Source organism: Physeter macrocephalus, chromosome 10 (genome assembly GCF_002837175.3).
Source record: "Physeter macrocephalus isolate SW-GA chromosome 10, ASM283717v5, whole genome shotgun sequence".
Taxonomy (NCBI): domain Eukaryota; kingdom Metazoa; phylum Chordata; class Mammalia; order Artiodactyla; family Physeteridae; genus Physeter; species Physeter macrocephalus.
Genome location: NC_041223.1, coordinates 46,062,954 through 46,079,935, shown reverse-complemented (window position 1 = coordinate 46,079,935; position 16,982 = coordinate 46,062,954).

Genomic DNA, 16,982 nt, shown 5'->3' with positions numbered 1-16,982 from the left:
AAGTGACCTGGAAGATAAAATAGTGAAAATAACTACCGCAGAGCAGAATAAAGAAAAAATAATGAAAAGAATAGAGGACAGTCTCAGAGACCTCTGGAACAACATTAAATCCTCCAGCATTCGAATTATATCGGTCCCAGAAGAAGAAGAGAAAAAGAAAGGGACTGAGAAAATATTTGAAGAGATTATAGTTGAAAACGTCCCTAACATGGGAAAGGTAATAGTCACTCAAGTCAGGAAGTGCAGAGAGTCCCATACAGGATAAATCCAAGGAGAAATATGCCAAGACACATATTAATCAAATGATCAAAAATTAAATACAAAGAAAAAATATTAAAAGCAGCAAGGGAATAACAACAAAAACATACAAGGGAAATCCCATTAGGTTAACAGCTGATCTTTCAGCAGAAACTCTGCAAGCCAGAAGGGAGTGGCAGGACATATTTAAAGTGATGAAAGGGAAAAACCTACAACCAAGATTACTCCACCCAGCAGGGATCTCACTCAGATTACATGGAGAAATTAAAACCTTTACAGACAAGACAAAGCTAAGAAAATTCATCACCACCAAACCAGCTTTGCAACAAATGCTAAAGAAACTTCTCTAGGCAGGAAACACAAGAGAAGGAAAAGACCCAAATAAGAAACCACAAACAATTAAGAAAATGGTAATAGGAACATACATATCAATAACTACCTTAAATGTAAATGGATTAAATGCTCCAACCAAACGACATAGACATAGACTGGCTGAATAGATACAAAAACAAGACCCGTATATATGCTGACTACAAGAGACCCACTTAAGACCTAGGGACACATACAGACTGAAAGTGAGCGGTTTTAAAAAGATGTTCCATGCAAGTGGAAATCAAAAGAAAGCTGGAGTAGCAATTCTCATATCAGACAAAACAGACTTTAAAATAGACTATTACAAGAGACAAAGAAGGACACTACATAATGATCAAGGGATCAATCCAAGAGGAAGATATAACAATTGTAAATATTTATGCACCCAACATAGGAGCACCCCAATACATAAGGCAAATGCTAACAGCCATAAAAGGGGAAATAGACAGTAACACAGTCATATTAGGGGACTTTAAAACCCTACTTTCACCAAAGGACAGATCAACCAAAATGAAAATAAAAAAGGTTTAAATGGCACATTAGTTATGTTGAGCATCCTTTCATGTGTTTGTTGGCAATCTGTATATCTTCTTTGGAGGAATGTCTATTTAGGTCATCTGCCCATTTTTGGATTGGGTTGTTTGTTTTCTAAAATTGAGCTGCATGAGCTGCATGTAAATTTTGGAGATTAATTCTTTGTCAGTTGCTTCATTTGCAAATATTTTCAGCCATTCTGAGGGTTGTCTTTTCATCTTGTTTATGTTTTCTTTGCTGTGCAAAAGCTTTTAAGTTTCATTTGGTCTCATTTGTTTATTTTTGTTTTTATTTCCATTTCTCTAGGAGATGGGTCAAAAAGGATCTTGCTGTGATTTATGTCATAGAGTGTTCTGCCTATATTTTCCTTTAAGAGTTTTATAGTGTCTGGCCTTACATTTAGGTATTTAATCCATTTTGAGTTGTTGGTGGGAATATAAATTGATATAGCCACTATGGCGAACAGTATGGAGTTTCCTTAAATAACTAAAAATAGAATTCCCATACAATCCAGCAATCCCACTACTGGGCATATACCCTGAGTAAACCATAATTCAAAAAGAGTCATGTATCACAATATTCATTACAATAGACAGGAAATGGAAGCAACCTAAGTGTCCATTGATAGATGAATGGATAAAGAGACGTGGCACATATATACTTTGGAATATTACTCAGACATAAAAAGAAACGAAACTGAGTTATTTGTACTAAGGTGGATGGACCTAGAGTCTGTCATACAGAGTGAAGTAAGTCAGAAAGAGAAAAACAAATACCGTATGCTAACACATATGTATGGAATCTAAAAGAAAGTGGTCCTGAAGAACCTAGGGGCAGGACAGGAATAAAGATGCAGACCTACTAGAGAATGGACTTAAGGACATGGGGAGGGGGAAAGGTAAGCTGGGACGAAGTGAGAGAGTGGCACGGATATATACACATTACCAAATGTAAAATAGATAGCTAGTGGGAAACAGCTGGATAGCTCAGGGAGACCAGCTCGGTGCTTTGTGACCACCTAGAGGGCTGGGATAGGGAGGGTGGGAGGGACATGCAAGAGGGAGGAGATATAAAAATATATGTATGTATAGCTGATTCATTTTGTTATAAAGCAGAAACTAACATACCATTGTAAAGCAATTATACTCCAATAAAGAGGTTTAAAAAAATGACATATTAGACAAGATGGGCTTAATAGATATTTATAGAATATTCCATCCAAAAACAACAGAATACACTTTCTTCTCAAGTGCTCATGTAAGGTACTCCAGGATAGATCATATCCTGAGTCACAAAACAACACTGGTAAATTTAAGAAAATTGAAATCGTATCAAGTATCTTTTGCGACTCCAATACTGTGAGAATAGATATCAATTACAGAAAAAAACTGTAATAACTATAAGCACATTGAGGCTAAACTATACGCTACTAAATAACCAAGAGATCACTGAAGAAATCAAAGAGGAAATCAAAAACTACCTAGAAACAAATGACAATGAAAACACTATCACCCAAAACCTATGGGAGTCAGCAAAAGCAGTTGTGAAAGGGAAGTTTATAGCAATACAATCCTACCTCAAGAAACAAGAAAAATCTCAAATAAACAACGTAACCTTACACCTAAAGCAATTAGAGAAAGAAGAACAAAAAAACCCCAAAGTTACCAGAAGGAAAGAAATCATAAAGATCAGATCAGGAGAAGACTCAAATCAACAAAATTAGAAATGAAAAAGGAGAAGTAACAATTGACCCTGCAGAAATACAAAGAAACATGAGGGATTACTACAAGCAACTATATGCCAATAAAATGGACAACCTGGAAGAAATGGACAAATTCTTAGAAAAGCACAACCTTCCGAGACTGAACCAAGAAGAAATCGAAAATATAAACAGACCAATCTCAAGCACTGAAATTGAGACTGTGATTATCAATCTTACAACAAACAAGAGCCCAGGACCAGATGGCTTCACAGGCAAATTCTATCAAACATTTAGAGAATAGCTAACAGCTATCCTTCTCAAACTCTTCCAAAATACAGCAGAGGGAGGAATACTCCCTAACTCATTCTTCAAGGCCACCATCACCCTCATACCAAAACCAAAGATGTCACAAAGAAAGAACACTACAGGCCAATATCACTGATGAACATAGATGCAAACATCCTCAACAAAATGCTAGCAAACAGAATCCAAGAGCACATTAAAAGGATCATACACCATGATCAAGTGGGGTTTATCCCAGGAATGCAAGGATTCTTCAATATACAGAAATCAATCAACGTGACACACCATATTAACAAACTGAAGAATGAAAACCATATGATCATCCCAATAGATGCAGAAAAAGCTTTCAACAAAATTCAACACCCATTTATGATAAAAATTCTCCAGAAAGTAGGCAAAGAGGGAACTTACCTCAATATAATAAAGGTCATATATGACAAACCGACAGCCAACAGCGTCCTCAATGGTGAAAATCTGAAACCATTTCCTCTAAGATCAGAAACAAGACAAGGATGCCCACTCTCACCACTATTATTCAACATAGTTTTGGAAGTTTTAGCTACAGAAATCAGAGAAGAAAAATAAATAAAAGGAATCCAAATCAGAAAAGAAGTAAAAGTGTCACTGTTTGCAGATGTCATGATATTATACATAGAGAACCCTAAAGATACTACCAGAAAACTACTAGAGCTAATCAATGAATCTGGTAAAGTAGCAGGACAAATATTAATGCACAGAAATCTCTTGCATTCCTATACACTAATGATTAAAAATCTTAAAGAGAAATTAAGGATTCCCTCTCATTTATCATTGTACCAAAAAGAATAAAATACCTCGGAATAAACCTACCCAAGGAGACAAAAGACCTGTATGCAAAAAACTATAAGACACTGAAGAAAGAAATTAAAGATGATACAAACGGATGGAGAGATATACCATGTTCTTGGATTGGAAGAATCAACATTGCGAAAATGACTCTACAACCCAAAGCAATCTACAGATTCAATGCAATCCCTATCAAACTACCAATGGCATTTTTCACAGAACTAAAAAGAAAATTTCACAATTTTTATGGAAACACAAAAGACCCCGAATAGCCAAAGCAATCTTGAGAAAGAAAAATGTAGCTGGAGGAATCAGGTTCCTGTACTTCAGACTATACTACAAAGCTACAGTAATCAAGACAGTATGGTACTGGCACAAAAACAGAAATATAAATCAATGGAACAGGACAGAAATCCCAGCGATAAACTCATGCACATATGGTCACCTTCTCTTTGATAAAGGAGGCAAGAATATACAATGGAGAAAAGACAGCCTCTTCAATAAGTAGTGGGAAAACTGGACAGCTACATGTAAAAAAATGAAATTAGAACACTTCCTAACACCATACACAAAAATAAACTCAAAGTGGATTAGAGACGTAAATGTAAGGCCAGACACGATAAAACTCTTAGAGCAAAACAAAGGAAGAACACTCTTTGACATAAATCATAGCAAGATCCTTTTTGACTCACCTCCTAGAGACATGGAAATAAAAACAAAAATAAACAAGTGGGACCTAATGAAACTTAAAAGCTTTTGTACAGCAAAGGAAACCATAAACAATAAAAGCTTTTGCACAGCAAAGGAAACCATAAACAAGACCAAAAGACAACCTCAGAATGGGAGAAAATATTTGCAAATAAAGCAACTGACAAAGGATTACTCTCCAAAATATACAAGCAGTTCATGCAGCTCAGTATCAAAAAAGCAAACAACCCAATCCAAAAATGGGCAGAAGATCTAAATAGACATTTCTCCTAAGAAGATATACAGATTGCCAACAAACAAATGAAAGGATGCTCAACATCACTAATCATTAGAGAATTGCAAATCAAAACTACAATGAGGTAGCACCTCACACCTCTCAGAATAGCCCTCATCAAAAAATCTACAAACAATAAATGTTTGAGAGGGTTTGGAGAAAAGGGTACCCTCTTGCGCTGTTGGTGGGAATGTAAATTGATACAGCCACTATGGAGAATAGTATGGAGGTTCCTTAGAAAACTAAAAATAGAACTACCATATGACCCAGCAATCCCACTACTGGGCATATACCCTGAGAAAACCATAATCCAAAAAGAGTCATGTACCACAATGTTCATTGAAGCACTATTTACAAAAGCCAGGGCATGGAAGCAACCTAGGTGTCCATCGACCGATGAATGGCTAAAGAAGATGTGGCACATATATACAATGGCATATTATTCTGCCATAAAAAGAAATGAAATTGAGTTATTTGTAGTGAGGTGGATGGACCTAGATTCTGTCATACAGAGTGAAGTAAGTCAGAAAGAGAAAAACAAATACCATATGCTAACACATATATATGGAGTCGAAAAGAAAAAAAATGGTTCTGACGAACCTAGGAGCACGACAGGAATATAGACGCAGATGTAGAGAATGGACCTGAGGACATGGGGAGGGAGAAGGGTAAACTGGGACGAAGTGAGAGAGTAGCATTGACATATATACACTACCAAATGTAAAATAGACAGCTAGTGGGAAGCAACTACATAGCATAGGGAGATCAGCTCGGTGCTTTGTGACCACCTAGAGGGGTGGGATAGGGAGGGTGGGAGGGAGGGAGATGCAAGAGGGAAGAGATATGGGGACATATGTGTATGTATAACTGATTCACTTTGTTATAAAGGAGAAACTAACACAACATTGTAAAGCAGCTATACTGCAATAAAGATGTTAAAAAACAAAAATTAAGAACATTGACTGTAGATCTTACTTCTTTAAAATAGGTTAGCAAAATATGTGTCTTACATAAGATTAACATTCCTCAATTATATTTGTAATGAATTAATTATTCATGCAAGTAAATTTTATTTTATACTCACTCTAACAAAATATTAGGTTCCAACAGTAATTTAGAGTATATCTAAGCAGATCGAAATAATAAATAAAGCAAGAGAATGAGTGGACAGAATGAAACAACACAAAGTATATTATCTCAACCAGAATTGCCTGTTTGAAGCCTTTTCCAAAGTGCTAAGATTGACTATTCACCAGGAGTGGTTTTTTTTTTTTTTCACATTTTCATAGTCGTGCAGCAGTCTTTGACAAGCTCTTTGTGGCTAAGGAAATTTAAAACTACTTTGAAATTCTCTAAGCAACTCACAGGTCCCATCAAAATATACTGCCATAGTATCAACAAATGTTGAAAAATTATGCCTTTAACATTGTGCCAAGAAATCTAGGCAGCGTCTTTCTCTCTTTCATTATCAAGCAGAGTTCTACATTGCCTGCCTCTGGGCTAGGCAATTCCAGAGCTATTTCTCATACAACTGCTTACTGCAAAGGTTTTTAAACAGAAAATACTTACTTTTCTCACCCTGGGGAAGAAACATGGTGTAAGCAGAAAAAGTAGTACGCAAAAGCAGGAGAACTGTCTCTGCCATTAACCAACAAATGATGGAAACTCTCCAGCATTTGGTCTTTATATCCGGAAAATGATGGGAATACATTGTGGCATCTCTGATGTCTCATAGCACTCAAAGCATGAGTCTACCTTTACAGTCAGTTAAATGTCCCGTTCTTATTATAAGGAGTGGGACCAAAATTTGACTGTATTACGCATCTCACACAACCTTATTCTAAGCTGAACAGTCTATTAAAAGGAACAAATTGTGGGGTGGCTGAGAAGTAAGGAAGTGAAGAACGGAAGGTTTATATCCAGCTGCCTCTGGACATCTTGGATTGTTCAGGTCCCTCAAATTAAGCACTCTTAATCTCCTATAGATCTGATCCTTTCCAGTGTCCTCCTGTCAATGAATAACAAATACCACTATCCAAACTTTGAAAACAAAAGAATCTCTACTTTGATTACCAAATTTAATCCATCACTAAATCCTGTCTGGTTTGGCTGCTAAAATCATTCAATTTTGTCCTCTTCTCTTGTCTCCCATCTATTATAACCTCTTTCTTAGAAGACAATAATAGCTTCTTAAATTGCCTACAATTCAATTTCCCCTGACAAACTTGCCTCTGTTCTACAGCCATCAAGTTCATCTCAAAATGTGCCTTCTGGTCATACTACTCCACTCCTCAATGTTGAAGAAAATCCTCCTGTGACTTCCCATTGCTCTTATGATAAAGCTAAATCTAACACAGTGCTATCCAGTAGAACTTTCTGCAATAATGGAAATGTCCCCTGAACTCTCCAGTATGGTGACCACTAGCCACAAATGGCAATTGAGCACATGAAATGTGGCTAGTTCAACTGAGGAACTCAATTCTTAGTTCTATTTAGTTTTAATTACTTTAAATCCAAATTTAAATAACCACACCAGCCAAAGCCATCTATGTGGAGCCCTGTAGCTCAAAATATGGTCCCTGCATTGTCTGGTCTCTACCTATTCTCTAGCCTTTTCCTATACCAAGCTCCCTACCCTCTCATTCACTCCTTTAAGTTTCGTAAATTCATTTTGCTCCCAGTTGACTCAAGAAACCTTTGCAAATATTATGCCCTCTGTTGGGAGAACTCTTCCCATCCTTTTTCTCCTAGTTAACACCTACTCATCTTTCAGAAGATCCAAGAATGAAAATCATTTCCTTAGGGAAGCCTTCCCCAGCACCTAATGAGTCCGATTTTAAATGTGCTTAACTCTTCTTCATTGTCCTTGTCATAGTTTCAGTCTTATATTTATGTATGTGGTTACTTACATAAAACTACACTGTTAGATCAACAAAGGCATGGACCACTGTCACCCAGCAATTACTCTAGTGCTTAGCATGTAGCAAGTACTCCATAAATATTAATTGCATCAGAGAGTGATTATTTTTTATTACGCTGTAGCCCCCCAAAATTTAATTTGATTTGGATTTTTCTGGTATTATCTTTGGCCAATCTTTGTGTAAATATTAAGCATACAAAATAGCAACTAAAGAAAGTTTATCCAATTGCCAGCCTCTTCTCAGACCAACAAGGGAATGGAACTTGAGGGCTTGTTGGTATTTACTGATATGGAAATCATTGAACATCTGAGCTAAAAGCTCAAGCAAACAGTGATTATTAGTATCCAATTTACCCTTAGCAGCCTCGACTACATTCAGGCTTCACAAATTAGTGAAGAAAACTTTCATAACTTTCACCAGCAATCTGAGCTGCACAAGTCCCTGTGCTCTTTATATCTTAATTTAATCCCTTTTGAAGTCATTTGTTCCGTAACTGGCATTTTAATCTCCTTGTGTGCTTCTGGTTGTCCCCGTTTCACACTTGTTATCAGCATACTCTTCTGCAGCTTAATGCCTTCAAAGAGCCTTGCAGAGTTTTTACCGTAATTTAAGATTCTTAAACTCTTTTTCAAGGATCTTCGAGTTTTAATCTTTTTCTTCATAGTGACAGGCTCAATCCTAATTCCATGAATACATCTTGCACTTTTGAGGGGACAGGTTTATAGGGCAATCTGTGCATTCATCCAGCTTGCCTCCCACATTGAAGACAAAGAATCTGTCTCTCTGAATTTGCGGAGCACAGGCTCCGGACGCGCAGGCTCAGCGGCCATGGCTCACGGGCCCAGCCGCTCCGCGGCATGTGGGATCCTCCCAGACCGGGGCGCGAACCTGGTTCTCCTGCATCGGCAGGCGGACGCGCAACCACTGCGCCACCAGGGAAGCCCTCTCTGAATTCTTTAAAGGGCATGTAATACAGACTAGTGTACTCCGCATTTAGGTGACTGTCCATACAAAATGGTTCTGTAATCTACTCACTATAATTCCATAAAACATAAAAGAGTTTCCCATGAACTTACAACAAATCTCTTAAATTAAATGATATGTATGTGAAAGTATGCGGAGAACACTCACCTTTGGCCCCTCTCAATATAACAAGGGCCACAGATATGGATGCATCATGGTATGGGGCCAAAAGTATGTATTTCTAAACCATGACATACAGAGCTGCAAATAGTATGCCAATATCTAACATTCTGAATCTCATCACATCAATTATAATGTGAAAATATTAATATTTACTCGGAATTTACTAATAATGAACTGGTGCCGTTTAAGTGCCTACTTCTAGAATATTGGGCAAATATTAAACTATTTCCCTTCCTATTCCCTTTTATTATTATTTATCAAGGCCTTACTTCCAGGAATTCTTGAGGCTATCTACATAGGTTCTGGCCCGTCATCACCAGCTGAAAGCAATGATGACTTAGTCCTTCAGTATCTTCAGCCTACCAGCCCTTATTATTTAGCATTATTTTTGTCGACTAAATCCAAGTATACTCAGTGTAGCTGGATTTCAGACAACAAGCCTATTGTGTTGACCACATACTCTTCAACGTCTTTGTGTCAGGTTAACACTATTCTGCATTACCTTGCCTATCATTCAATTCCCTCTTGCCATTGGACCACCAACACCTACATGATTAGAACCATTAACTAGCTCTTTCAATGCTTTTGTCCTTAGGAGGTAGGTCCTACTCACTCTATCCCCAAACACTGCTCTTTAAATGGATGGGTGGCCTGGAACCTCATTCTTGTCCTCCACTGAATTTCAAGTCTTGAGTATCATTTTGACTTCCTCCACTATATTACATCTTTGTAGATAACAACACCAGCCGACCCACAGCTAAGTTTGCCATTGTATGTGAGATTGTTTGGCTGCCATTGCAAAGGTCAGCCACTATAGCTGGTTAATTAATCTGCCACTTTCATCCTTGTGTTTTTCTCCTCAATTGCAAGGGCTCATGCTTCTGACATCAGTGCCTATCCCTCCAACCTAAAAGAAATATCCTGTTAGGATGAAATCCTTTATGCAAACACTGAGAAATCAGAAGAAAATAAGTCCTAGTTGAGAAAACCTGAGGAACAAATTCTTTTCCAGTAAAATATAACCATTGACCATAGGTAGATGAAATCATGATAGAAAAAAAATAATAAAGCAATAATAATTGTTAAAATCTCACTTTTGAAGCTAAGGAAAAGAAGTTTAACTTGCAGGCAGATCTTATAAAAGAAACTAAAACTGCATAGAGTTCCACTTTCCCCAACACCCAGCCCAGACTCCCAGCTCAGAAATCCTTATCAAAGGCAAAGTTTCTATTTTCTGTATTAACCTAATGACATCTGAACACCAACTGACCCAGAAAATCTGGAGAATCTCCTTAGTCTAACAGCTTTTTTAGGTTAAATGTCTGTCGTCTTTAGTGGCGGGCAACACATGCTCAGCAGCAGGCATCTGCTAACGTGGCTCCCTCCAGAATGCGAAGAGTACTAAGGGAATAGCTCAAAATGTAAGATGGAGGCTCCCAGCCTGTTCTGTGTTCATCCAGTTTTTTCTGGTTTACATTTAAATTCTTGAAACTTAAAGCAATTCATTGTAAAATCTGTTCTATCTTCCTCTTGTGTTCAAATCTGTTACCCTTCATAATATCATTTTGATGAAAGCAAAGAATTCTACTCCCTTTGCAGACTTCAAGAATTTCCTTAATATTATATAACAACCTGAATGGCAAAATAATTTGAAAAAGAATAGATACATGTATATGTATAACTGAATCACTTTGCTGTACACCTGAAACTATCACAACATTGTTAATCAACTATACTCCAATATAAAATAAAAAGTTAAAAGGAAAAAAGAATTTCCTGAGAATCTTGACTTAAAACCAATGGAAGTTTTATAGATCCATTTTCAGTCAACTCAGGACCAGAAAGATAGATGCTAATGATTGTCTCTAGTTGATTTGGCCATTTCTAATTAGATTCTCAAAAGAGGCATAATATAATGATGTATAGGTCATATTTCATTACAGTGATTATAATGATAAGCAATCCAAAGATAATTATATTATTCAATATAACCAAATGTTAGAACAACCATGTTAGAAACATCCATGCTTAAGAATTTATAGTAAAAGTTTTACTCACTATACTTTTCTCATCAAAATCTGAGTTAAAAAGGTTCTGAGGAGAAAGGCGTTTTTGACACAAGATCTATTCCACCTATTTTAATAAATATATAAGTAAGTCAATGCTAGTCTTATTATTGATATATCTGTTAAATACCCTGTTTCTTCTCATAAATTCAACTTCATCATTGAATAAGCAACTGTGAATAAGAAGGGAAAATAGTTTCAAGTAAATAAAAACCTCCCAAAATTTTTTTTCCTATTTTAATCCAGTTAATTTTCTTTCTCTATGTATGTATGTTTCCCCCAAATTTGAATGATATAGAGTATTATTATTAATCTTTTTTCATAATTTCACAGCAAACAATTTCATAAGATATTATGAATTCTTTAAAACACTGATTTAAAGATATTTAATGAATGAATTATATTATCTGAAATGGTGATGATACCAAATTTATACTCCATTATTGTATATTTCTGTTACTTCTTAATTACCCTTTACTATAAAAAAAAATTCAGTGAAACTGCTGTATAAACATTTCTTCTAAATTACTATTTCCTTCAGGCAGATTTCTGGAAGCAGAATTAGTATTAATTCCACTTGATGTAAATAGTATTTTTATAATTCTTAATATATAATGAAAAATTGCTCTCCAGAAAACTTGTACCAATTTACACTTCTACCAATATCAGAATCTGGTATCTGCCAATACCAGATGGGTAAATTATTTGTAGTTTTATTGCATTTTAATATGAACCATATTTAATATGGTTGAAACACAAAGGAATATTGATAGATATGTCTAGTTACCTCAGTTGCTTACAAGAACCAAGGTTTACTTCTTATTCATGCTACAAGTCTATCCTGGTTGACTACAGTTTTTCTGGATGTTTTCACTCCAGAACATCACAGAATTAATGCTGAGGAAAAAGAGACAAAGCTGGCTTCTAGAATGCCCTCTGCACCCATATCTCATTGGCCAAATCTATTCATATGGTAAGACATGAGTTAAAGGAATGGGACGCTGTAATTCTGTAGCCAAGAAAGGCATCATGTAATATAAGTCTACAACTTGTAAATCAACTTTAAAATTTTTAATTAAGTCCCAAGGAAGATCCCATTGCACTTTTGAACCCATAAATTAATTTAGCAGGAAATAGAATATTTACAATATTCTGTCTTCTCATCTAGAAACACAGTTCTCTTCATTTATTCAAATCTTTTTCTCAAAACTCTCAACTTTTTTTTTTTTTTATAGTCAAGAAGCACAAATACAGTTTAATGTTGATGACAATTGTATTCAAGTCTGGGCAGATACACAGATCCAAGAGGGGAGGTGAGAAGCGTCTGGTCTGAGGGAGGAGACACGGCCAGGGCTGATTACAAGATCAGAAGGGAGGCACCACGTATGGTGTAGGGCAACCCTCCGAGATATGGTGACAAACAAGTGACAATAGTACACAGTCACAGGAAAAAAGTTTCATTAGGAGAAATTTCCAAAGCCAGTATTGATTAAGCTGCTTTTAAATTTTTTAAAATTTTAATAGTCTTAAGAGAATTATTCATTTTATTGAGTTATTACATTAAGTTTTAGAAATTTTAATGCAAAAATAACTTGAAAAAATTTTCCAAGTATAATTTCAGTTGCTTTAATGATGGTGTATGGAAGAAGTCATTTAAAAATATTGATATTGGGGCTTCCCTGGTGGCGCAGTGGTTGGGAGTCCGCCTGCCGATGCAGGGGACACTGGTTCGTGCCCCAGTCCGGGAGGATCCCACATGCCGCGGAGCCCGGTCCGGGAAGATCCCACATGCCACGGAGCCCGTGAGCCATGGCCGCTGAACCTGTGCGTCCGGAGCCTGTGCTCCGCAGCGGTAGAGGCCACAGCAGTGAGAGGCCCGCGTACCACAAAAAAAAAAAAAAAAAAATATTGATATTGTATATGCCATTTGGCAGGAAGTTCCCTTTGAGTCTAAGGAATTTTAAATAATCCCCTAGGGTTGTGCTGTTCAATGTAGTAGCCACTTGCCACATTTGGTTATTTAAATTTAAATTAATTTTAAATTAAATTAAATATTCAGTTCCTTGGTCGTGCATGCCACATTTCAAATGCTTACCAGTCATGTATAGTTAATACCTACTGCTGTGGACAGCCACTAGCTGAACCTTTCCAGCACTGTAGAAAGTTCTATTGGAGGGTTTCCTTGTTATAGAACCCTATTATCTGTCCATAATGTTAAACTTTTCTTTCTTTTTTATAGATGTGATTTTCCTAATTTCTCTTTTGTGTTCCATCACTTTGACCACAACTTTAAGCAAAATGTTAATTATTGATGGTGATAGAGGTTGTGCATGAATTACTAATTTTCTGTTTTTGTTAGCTGGAAACAAACCATCACCCTAGAGTGCCAGCCACACATGCCTGTCAATATTCTACCCAAATCATTACCACTACCATTCATTGTTCTTCTATTTTCTAGTAGTAGAAGACAGTACGTTCTAATAGAAAATACAGTATTTGGAAATAGTATAGAAAGAAACATGACAGAAGAGAAAAGAAGTGTCTGTGAAAGCAGTATTCTAATTGTCCCAAATATTAGTACCTAAGCAGTGGAGAAATGTCATCCAGTTTTTTGACAGGTACAGACAGTGGGTCTCAATGTAGTCAGGAAGTTGAGAAGGAACGAGACATCCTACTTCCTACTCTCAAGCAAAGCATGTGCACTGGACATAGATTACAACTCTTAGTGAAACCCCATAGATTGTATCATCAGTGATTCATCCTCTGACAGTTTTACCATCCTAAATTATAGTATATTTTCTTCATTTTAAGGTGTCTTGGATTTTCACTTCCTTCTGTGTATTACTAGATCATTTTCAGTTCAAGATAATGACAAGCTTTATTAGAGTTCACTTGCTGAACACCACAGTAAACCAGAAGCTCATGTTAACTTAATATGATATTCTCAGAATTTCCCTTTACTCACATTTTTTTTGTAGATAAATGGACTTGTGGACCTATAAGATATGTTGTGGACAATAAACCTAAGAGCTAATGACTGCCATTTATTTAACCTTGATATGTGTGCAAAGCTCTTTATTAAGCTTTTACATCATACTTCTGATAGTTTAAACATAATAATGTCACTAAATACCAACCTATTTTAGTTTAAGGAAAATCACCCTCAGAGAGATTTAGTAATTTTCCCAAAGTCACAGCAGTAGTAGCTGAAGAAGCAGGAATTTGAAAATAAATCTTTGTAACTCAAAAGATATTACTTTTTATCAATAAAAAGAAGTAAGGAGAAAGGTTACAGAGTCATTCTCCTTTACTTCCTGAAACATCATTCTAAGACAGATACTATTATTTCTATATCTGTAGAATACGTAGATGTGAGGAAACTAGGGCTCTGAGAATTTAAGTAATTTATCAGATAATTGTCCTAGTAAGCAGCAAAGCCAATGTTCAAAAGCAAGTCTGCCTGGCTCCAAAGCCCATGCTCTTAAACTAATTTACCATATAAATGTCGCCAGGGGAACTGACATCTCCTCCTGAGGTTTCAACTTTATACATGTGTAATTAAGAGAACTTTGGTTAAGTTCTAGTTTTTTTATTAATGGATACCATAATTCTGAATAGCCATTTCAAGTTTGTGGTGACTTACTGAGAAAATGAAGGCTCTAGAGGTAGTACTATCTAAAATCTGTGCTTGATCTAACAGAGCATTACTCTAAAATTTACCAGCTTATTTTTGCAATCATAACTTATTCCAACTGTGATAGCTTCAGTTTAGAAATGTGTATACACTAACTGAATGTAAACAATAGCTATTGTCGAGACTGCAAATTTGATAAAATATATCATTAAACAAAAGAGATGCTGAGTCATAGAGAAAGTTATCAGCTATCACAGTCCACCTAGGTATGCAATTCACATTCACATTTTCATGAGTTTCATGATAAAACCTTGAAAAAAAAACCTGACTGTTCCAGCTGAATGATCTCCTCTATGGCAATAGTTTTCCTGACACAGAAGTTACTTTCTATGTTTTAAAATGATATCACATCTTCTATTCTTTAGAACCTAATCTCTCAGTGACCGTGATCAAGAATTGATGAATGGTCCAATAGAGAATTACATGGTATTTAGCTTTACTGGAAAGATATGACATTTCAAGTTTAGGATGATTCATCACATGGTTAATAAGTCAAGTTTTCCTGTGAGATGTTAGCTGTTGCAAGAAATATAATGGAGCTATCACTGGTACATCTGGAGGTGGTCTAGAGTCTGTCTGCCACTCTGGAGTGGCTATGTGAAAGAACTGGCATGTGTCCAAACCATCTATTGGGCAAAAACTTCTGAATTTCATGCAAGTGCTGCTTTGGAACATCCTGACGTACTCTGGTTAGTGCTCTCCTGCGGGCCTAGAGAGCCCTATGCCCTGATAATTAGTGAAAGCATTAAGCATTAAGGGGTCTTACTGATCAACAAACCTTTGGTTGTTTCCAAAACTTGTGCTCGACCCCATCCACATTTGTCAGGGTTAACTCCCTACTATTTAGGATTCACACCCTACACAAGATACTTTTTCTTGTATGCTGCCCATGCATTTAGCCCTTTAAGAGAGGTTAATAAAAGAGAAGCAGGATCTGTGCACTTTGTTTACCTGTCTAATTAGAGAAGACTCACCCACACAGGAGACCCTTGGCACTGAACCACGGTAACAGGTGGTAGTCATGGCTGGGAAGGAAGATTGGGTTTTGTATCCATTATTTGGTGCTCACCAATCAGGCTTCAAATTAAGGAACTATAAAACGGTCAACAATAAGCACAGACTACATTCTAAATCCTGGCTATGATTCAGAATGATGCTAATTTCTCAAAAGTTTCTCTCTGTGATTTACTTTCACATGGAAAACATCCTCCCTTCATGAAGCTAAACCCGTGGCTTCCCCAGTTTCAGAGAAATATTTCGAGAAGAGATCGTCCAGGAGGAGATGGGCAATTGCTTAAATGGCCTTGACTTTCAGTTCTCTTGTGACCTTCGCACTCCCTTTCCCGTAGCCTGTCCTAAACCAGACCCTGGACAGGGCCCAATTTCCCTTTGTAGAACTGAAACAAACAGGGTTTTTAACGACTTCAATAAGAAAGGGGAGAAAACAAAATTTAAATAAAGAAAATATAATAACAAAAACAGTCCAGTTAATAAAAAACATGTTTTTCTCTATACCATAGCTATTTCGTATCACTTACTAGGTTTGAAACCAGGTACAGAACTCCTTCCAATAATTCAGATTGCCTCTCAAGATGTGAGTCCCAATAATGAGTTCTTTTGAGTAGAAGGCATTTATTTTTATATACTATTACTTGATGGAGCCTTGATTATAATTTATAACTTTTCCACTGCTATCTCATTATGTATTTTCATCTATAGGGTCATTCTATGTATAACAAGAATAGTTATACTTGAGAAATATGATTAAAGAATTCTGCAAACCAAATATACCTCTATCACTGGCTATTTACAGTGCCTAAAATTTCCCAACTTTCTAATCAGCATAAGGTACTGAAAGCTCTTTATAAAATAAAATACATCATTTGTTCTAGTTCACTGAGCCCTTGCTGACAATGAATATTAAATATTAAACTGCAAGCCATTGGAAAATGCTCTGCTAGATGCCAAATAAGAAGCCTATCATTTCAGTTGTGCCATAAACTCAAAACACAGAACCAAATTTTTAAAAAAATCTGGAAATATTGGGAGAATATACTAAAAGTATTTGGTGGAAATTTATATTTCAAAATTAATTGTGCAATAGCAAAAGGGAATCATGAATTGTTAATAATCTCATGACAGCAAACTCTAAGTTAATTATAAGTTCAGCATGAGTCAA